This window comes from Mya arenaria, chromosome 10 (genome assembly GCF_026914265.1).
Source record: "Mya arenaria isolate MELC-2E11 chromosome 10, ASM2691426v1".
In the NCBI taxonomy this organism is placed as follows: Eukaryota; Metazoa; Mollusca; class Bivalvia; order Myida; family Myidae; genus Mya; species Mya arenaria.
This window is the reverse complement of record NC_069131.1, coordinates 64,837,592-64,845,081: the sequence shown is the minus strand read 5'-3', so window position 1 is coordinate 64,845,081 and position 7,490 is coordinate 64,837,592.

Sequence of the window (7,490 nt, the reverse complement as noted above, 5' to 3'; positions counted from 1 at the left end):
TAGAAATCTTTCAATATTTGTAATTAATGTTATGACATAATATGTTTAGTTTTTATTTTGTATGGTCATCTAAGAATATACAATGATGTTTGTGTTTGGCCAAAGTCATGTCCTTGCTGGTATTGCCAATAAACCTAACTTTACAAATAGTGTTCTTCCCAGTGGACAATTTTAATCTATATTGTTTTCTAGGGTTATTAAGGCAGTGTCATATTTGTGTGTCGCTGATCCCGTATTTCACCAATCACTGGAACAACCTGATCTAAGGACATTGGACACTATCTATATGTGTTTGCCTGATTTTCAATGTTTAATTTTAAGAATATGTATGCATTGTTTGTTCTACCCACCTTAATTTATACCTATGCGTAGCATCTGTCTGTGCTTGTTGTTTTCTGCATCCACCAACGGCTATTTATTTAAACTAACTGAATAAAAAATACATTTATTTATGAAATTTTACTTGAATGAAGCACTAGTTATTTGTTCGCATTATTAAAAATGTGCGTTGGTGCAATTTGTAGCTTATATCAGCAAAATCATTTTGCATACACTATCCAGTAAGCATTAAAAAAGCGCTGCCATGCCCTTTATCGTCCAAATTTATTTCTAAGACCCAAAATTGCCGCAGCTATCATGTTGCATATCTTTTCCATTGCGTAATATCCATCACATCACAACGGAGCTGAGCGTCGTCATTTGCGTCACTAGCACATACGACCGCGCCGAAAATTGTTGCCCAAAACAACAGCAATACAAGCTACATAAAAGAAATAAACTCGATGTTACCCTAAGAATCAGATTAACTCCAGACCGAATAATAATTATTTTGAAATATTTACTTTACAACATTGACGTCAAAAATGGATCGCATTGATGTATTATCAGTTTAGACGGTGTGTTTTGTAAGCTTAATAAAAATGAGGGCATAACAGGGATTGCTCAGATAACTAAGCCAATACACAGCGATGCAGTTTCAATGTTAAATTGAATAGTAATATTTAAATGTGTTTGTATTTCGCTTATAAGGCATGCTTCCATCACTGATATATAGGGAATATTATGATAGGATGCTTTTCTGGTGACCTGTATTTCGTCGATTACGATGTGTAAACATTTGTTTACTCACCGAACGAGAAGTTATGCAGGTCACCAGAAAATCGTCATTTCGTAATAGTCTATTTATTATATACCTTACTATGTATTCATATTTAATTTTCGGTTTCAACTAGATTTAAGTTTTCCGCTATCTGTCAAATGTCCAAATATGGAATGACTTGCGGTAATGAATATGTTACGTACTTTTGTGCATTGAACTCAAGGAAAGCTACTCAAGCGAAACATGTCAGAAGTTACAGAATTCGCTTTATTAAGCAAAATAAGAAGAAAATGTACATCTCAGCAAACAAAAAATTGCTAAAACTGCAACAATTAATAAATGTCATAGCACAAACTATGACAAACATAACCGGTACTTATTTTTCTACTATAAACAAATCGTAATTTCCTGAACACGGGACGCGGCAATTTTATTAAAAGCTCTTAGAAATGTTTGACGTTTATTATTTGCAGAACTGAGGAAAGTTCGTGAAGTCAATCGCTATTACTATCGATCACGCGAATTTGCCTTCTTTTTTGTATTGGCGAGCTGCCGTTTATGATAATGTTGCAATTGCTGATATTCGAATTGGCAAACAACTACTGTAGTTGCCTAGATAGATATGAAGAGTCCTCTGCTTCGTGCCTATCTTTGAATACCATGCTCCTGAATATTTACATGCTACTACAGTCGTGAGAAAACTTAGTTAATTTTATGCATCTAAAATTTGACAGGTTTAACCAGATATGTTTGTCACGCTTTATTAGCGACGCGAAAGTAGAGTAGTTACTAAACTAATCACCGTATTAACATGATACTGGATCAGAAAACGACAGTATAATTAAAGGGATTTTCAATACGGCGTATTGTATTTTTTGTATATTCTGTATATTATGTTGGATATGGAAACGTAAATTGATAGGCATATAATAAATGCTTTAAATAGTTTGCTTTACAATCTTTGAAGCATCTTATGCATGTTGAAATATTGTTGCTGTTCTAAAATTTGACTCACATACATTCCTAAAATAGCCACTCTCATCTAGCTGTCACGGAAGCTAACAATGGTCACTATCTTGGTTTGTGTGGATTCAGGTGCAAATAATTGTTTTGTAAAGTATGGCCAAAATAGACATTTATAAATATTGTTAGGGTTAGGGTTATAGTGTGGATAATTTCGGAAGACGTGCTTGCATCAAGTTATATTTTATTATGAGTTTCTTCACTTTAAGTTCGACATCGAGCTGATCCTTAACGAATGCAGTATTTTTGTGAACGGTAAAAATTCATTTTCTGGATCCAGCTAAATATACATGGTATATTATAATGTAATTTGTAGTTTAAAGAGTTTTATAGTAACGTTTAATTTCTAAAATAAATATTAAATTGTTGGAATGTTATTTACAGTAAACCATATGTCGGACCTAAGCATAAGATGAAACTAAAATCAATGGTGGGTTTTTGTTTATTTGTTGTTGTTGTTTTTAATTGTTTATGTTTTGTTATTGTTGTTGTTTTCTGTTGTTGCTTTTTGTTTGTTATAGCTGTTTTGTTGTTGTTGTTGTTGTTGGGTTTTTTTTTTTTTGGGGGGGGGGGTGTTGTTGTTGTTGGGTTTTTTTTGGGGGGTGGGGGTGGTAGGATCGTTCTCTCGTCGAAAGGAAGTGAGTATTAAACAAGACTGAAAAGGAAGTACATAATGAAGTTGCATTAAAGGTCTGTCTAAACAAATATTGAAGCTAAGTAGCCCTTCTTTATTGGTAAATTCAAAGGAATATATGTTCCACATGTTCATTTTCGTCCTAGCTTTAAAGTCAACAAATTTTGAATGGCTTTGTCTGCTTAATTATTATAATTTCAGACCTCTTATTATTCGGAAAAGTTTGAGAGACTACTGTGGCCATTTTAAGTTGATAATTATTATTAAAATAATTAATGGTTATGTCCCATCGGCAGATCCTAGCGATAATTGTTCACCTTTTTAAATATTGAACATGCCTATCATTGTCTACTGAACTCCCGGAATGTTGAACATTTCAAAAACAGGAGGCCTAGAATTATACCTCTCTGAGCAAACATCGCAATAGAAACATGAATCTCTAACATTCCCCCCACCCCAAAAGGGCTATAGACCTCTTCCGCAAAATCAGAGATAAAACAAACTGGCTTTGAAATTTACCAAAAAGAAGTGTTGCTATGCTAGCATTGAATCAGCAGAATTTGGCATGAGCGTAACAAACATATCAATTATAACACACTGAATAAACAGAGACTTAATTAAAGATAAGATAGGATCACGGACATAACACTTGGAACAATCCTTGTACAAAGCCAGTCAGCAAGTTCCAATCGGGTAATTTATGTCTTGATATAAACATGGCCCTTAGATATTCTAATAGAAATACTAGTAGCGGCTTAGAGATAATTGTGTGCGCTTCATCTACAAAACCTCTGGCGTGACTTTAAAAAGAATATCTACGCTTCATGTACTATACACATTGTTGGATTTCAAGGAATCTTAACAGGATTGATCAGTATCAACTGTTGTACTTAAACAGTCACCATCAAGCACCAGTAGAATTCTCTTCATCAATTATCATCAATCACTTTTGCCAATCATCAAGAATCACTGTCAATCAAGATACTATTAATCATAGTTAGTCCCCATCATGAGTCAATCATCATTGCCATTAATTATTATCGTCAATCAATTATCAATGTCGATCAAACCTTCACTTTCATTCATCATTATCAAGTATTCATCAGAAGTCAATTGCTCACTTTCAGTTGGCATTCGATCATCATCAATCAAAATCAGGTATATTCATGAATCATCATTTCATCATCAATGACCTTTATTAATCGATAATCTTCAATCATCATCATAAGCCTTCTTCAATCAGCTACGATATAATGCTTTGAATAATAATGTTTAACTTTATTGATTTTTACATGTTGAAATCATTGATAATTTATATATGTATAATGCACTCTCGCATTTATCAACTATTGCTATGCCATGTGTTATGTTATTGTAACAACGATGAACTGTATATGTTCAAGTTAACAATAAATTTTCTGTTCCGTTCTGTTCTGTTAAAAAAAACATCCTAAATCATCGATATATATCCAAATATGATCAGTAATAATGATTACCCTAAAAATAATCTCCATGTTCAGCTCAGATGGTCTTTGACTAAGTTATGTCCCGTTGCAATAATTTTACTTTCAATCCTACACAAATTGGAGAAGGGAAGACATAGGGTTTTCTGACATAAACACGTTCTAGACTTTAGCTCACTTCAACAGCAGGAAAAGATAGATAACCACTTTCTAGCACACCGGATAGGCATTTAACATGTTCGATAACATGCCCCACATGCCAGATGAGTCACGCGCTGTGACGTAATATATTCAATTGATTTTAATAAACACTTAATGTAACCATAGTAATGAGATTTCAATAGATGAGTTCCATTAACATTAACTTTACAAAATATTCCTTAAAAACAAAATAAAATAAGCCTTAAAAGACGTGATTGCGAAGGAACTTATTGACGTATGCAGTGAATACAAATTACTGCGCGTCATGACGTCAGTAAACATCATCGCACGCGCTTTTTGGTGAAATGTACAAAAACGCGCTTTCTTTTGTATTTTCTTCACAAAAAATGCAATTTAAGGTATGCTAGAAAAAATATATATCATGTATGTCCGTTCAGAACGGGAACACATGACAGATATTATCAATATTGACATACACCCGGGTGACCATATATCCACAAGTGTTTACTATTCTTTTAACAATGTAAAACCTTACATACACCCCATGATAACACAATTGGAGGATATGTAGTATCGTATATTGGTTTGATAGTCGGTCTGATGCAACAAGTTTGTGTTATGGACTTCTTTTTCAGTTTCCAAGTCATCCACTTGATCCATATTAAGTTAATATGTGCAAGACTTATGTTTTGTGATGCCCATTCCAAGTGTTCCAAAGTTATACCCCTTTTATTTAATTGCTAAATACAGCATTTATGTACAAAACTTGCGTCCCAAAGTTTAACCATAGTTTTCAAGTCACCCAATTAAAATTTCATACATTTTATCCGTATCAAAACTAGTTGTGCAAGACATATTTTTGCGAGGCCCTGTCCAGAGTTATTAGAGGTATGTCTTTTTATGAAATATAAGATTGTTTTTGTGCCAAAGCGCTGATGGAGGGACCTGTGTATTCATCACATTCATTGAAAGGTCTTGTTTGATTTGTCGCTCGAATCTAACTTGTTCTTGACACCATTTTAATCATCGACAAGGCATGAAATAAAATGTGAGCAAAGATCAAGTCACTTTGGCAATTGCTGCACATTCTGCAAAAGGAATTACGTTTTTACGTTAAAATAAACATATAACCGTGTTCAAAAGAGGAACGTTCATCTGATGAGACGGCGGGGTATACATTTGATATAAAAATTAAAACCATTCTTTTTCTGAATTGTGACAATACCTGAATTTGATGACGACTTAGGATACGGCAGTGAAAATTGTTGGTCGAATACTATTTTGGACCATTTCTTATAGCGGCATTATGAATTTTCAATCGTTACTTGACCATAGCAAACTTTTGTTCATTTCAAATTGATTTTGTATTAAAATAAATTGTTCTTCTGCTGCTTTGGCCGTTTGCTTGACTTCGATGTGGGTGTTAAACAAAGTATAATAGGAGGTTAAAGGCAAATGCGAAAGCCTAAACGACATCGAATGAGAGACGCACAATGTACAAACAACACTGACCATTCACACATTTAATTACGTATATTCATCATAAATCCGTAATGTTAATGACAATTTGATTAATTATAAGGTATTTGTTGCGATAAGTAAAGCTACTGCACACACTACCGGAGTTATTCGGATAATACAAAATGAGCTCGTAGCATGAGTTTTGTTGGTACGATTTCAATCACGAAGGCGGGTGCAGTATTATAACTGTTTGTACCATCTAGTCACACTTGTCGTGCAATATTGAGCACGCGTATCTCGAAAAATCGTGGTAATGTATCCACATTCTACCTATTGCACGGTAAGAGTTCAGCGTTCTGGTTTTCTTTACGGTATGACAATGAATGCATTAAACAAAACAGAGCAAACGTCATCACATTTTGTACAATCAATGTATACATTCTCTATCGATTTATACTGTTGTTGTTTCTCGGTGACTTTCTTAGCGTTATATCTAAATGAATGGATATATCTAAGAAAACCATGCCAAGGCTTCCAATTTGATTTGTGTGTTCTTTTTAATTTTCATATAATACGCACGATTTTTGTATATAATTCGTAGGAGATCCTTAATTTTACTGCATTGATGCAATTTTGGCATTTTGCAAATCAGACATTTAAAAATTATTGATTTGTCCACATTTATTATTATCACGTTGGTGTTTTTTGTGGAAACGAAATTAAATGTACTGGAAACCTTTTTTTACAGCTCATTATTATTATCACATGCTTGTGAAAACATTGCTGTATACAATAAGCGTATATAAAATGATTTACAAAACGGGGGGGATGAGGCATTTTCAGACCTGCCATTCATTACACTGTTTATATATCGTAGCATTTTAGGGGATGAAAGTCTATTTCTCAAAGACCCAAAATGGAACAAATTTTACAGCAAAGGCCAGCAGATGCGGTGGCACTGACAGAGGTAGTTGGTGATAAAGTCCGAGTATAACCCTGGTACAGGAGGACTGTTTTTTTTACAGTTTTAAGGGAATATGAATCTCTCAAAACGTCAAGAATTATGTTCCGAAGAGTTTCACTTGTGAAGTAAACTTTTAACAATGTTAGAAATAGATATATGCTTCATATTAGAAAAATGAGATTTGGTGAACGTAACCAGGTTGTATTTCGATAAAAAAAAAAACACATTAATTGTTCACAGTACATAAAACAGCCCTGCGTTCAGAAAAGGTGTTTTTGATTTGGTTGCCCGCTCGCAGTGTATGCGCAACGTCCAACGGGGATATAAAACAAAACATAATGTTTTCGTTAGCCAACGTTTTTGATAACTCAGTGGGAGTCTTGGAGTCGTGCGGTTTAAGTTCAGCCTCGTGCCAGGGATTTTAAAGTTCGATCAACGTTCGCCAAGAATCTGTAATTGCATTTTGACAGGCAAATCCGTCTACACTTACCATTTGTATTTAAGCAACAAAATGTCAAGATAATTATCGTCAATGTCACAATGTGTATAGAAGCATAACCATGAAACAAATATTCTGTTAGCGGGTTCAGTTAATACCATAGTGCTTTTCCGACCACCTGCTGCCCATAACTCGAACGGAATGAAATGTAATAGTTATAATATTTTTTTCTTTCTCCAAATTTG